Here is a 1,237-nt window from a genome sequence, read left to right on the forward strand (position 1 = left end):
CTTTCAGGATGTTGTATGTTGGTAACATTAGGAACGCAGACGTCAGAAGCATTATACGAATTAGTTTGAATAGTAGCCACCTAGCAAGCTATTCTGAGCTATCTATTGGAATATATTTTTCAATCAATCAATCAATCAATCCAGTATTGCACAGGACTTGAATAAAGTATATGCTGGGCCCAGAACATGAGCTAGATTCTGGGTCCATCTTCTCATTTGAAGAATAGAATAGAATAGAATAAACTTTATTGATACCCCAGAGGAGAAATCCAATTGTGCAGCAGCAAACACACACACGCTCAACAATTTTACAGAATACAGATAAAGATAGTATGAAAAGTTATAAAAAAAAGTATATCCTAAAAAAGAAAAAGAAAAATAACCAATAAATAGCTAAATAATTAAAAAAGCAATATAAAAAAATTAGCAATGTACAAAATAAATACCAAACCCAAAAAACGGATAATATATACATGTGCAAAAATACCAGTGAGGTATGAAGCTTGACAATAATGTGTGTGTGATAATGGTGCAAATGTAGATTGAGCAATTAAACCTGGATGTTCTGGTGTGACAGATTTTCATTTTAAATCAACTGCAGTTTTGTGTTCAGCCCGGTCTGATTTGTAAAACAATAAGAATTAAAAATTAAAATATTATCAAGAACATCAAAGGAAAAATCCACAATTCTGATAAGAAAGTAGGAGGAGGATAAAAAGTTTAGATTTAGGGTAATTATTCTCACCTAATAAAATGTTTACTGTGAAGTGCAAAACACCTGCAATTCCTCAATTAATTAAAGCCATAAAAGTTATAACCTGCTGGCAAAGTTCACTGGGTTTAGTTAGGCTATACAGCTACCTTCTCAGCTGTATAAAATGTCCACATTTGCTTTTTACTGCAACGCTTTAATCCACGTGATTTTTACTAAAAATATTTTTTTTTCCAATAGCACGTGATTGGCTTAAATGACTGCCAATTGTTCAAAATAACATCACTTTCATTGGTTGAGCCTACCGTCAATCATAAATACATCTTTCTGATTGGTTCAAATCTTCTTTAAAGGGGCGTCTCGCCACGCCCCTTTATCATCGGACTTCACAGCTGCGTCGGTGCACTTTTCGAGCCATCTCATTGGCTGTTGCTGCTGTCCGTCACCCCGATCTCGACAGCGATTGGCTGCTCTCCTAAAAGTGGGCGGCAACCTTCCGGAAAAAGCGTTTCCTCGTCCGTGAGA

Source organism: Cololabis saira, chromosome 15, assembly GCF_033807715.1.
Source record: "Cololabis saira isolate AMF1-May2022 chromosome 15, fColSai1.1, whole genome shotgun sequence".
In the NCBI taxonomy this organism is placed as follows: Eukaryota; Metazoa; Chordata; class Actinopteri; order Beloniformes; family Belonidae; genus Cololabis; species Cololabis saira.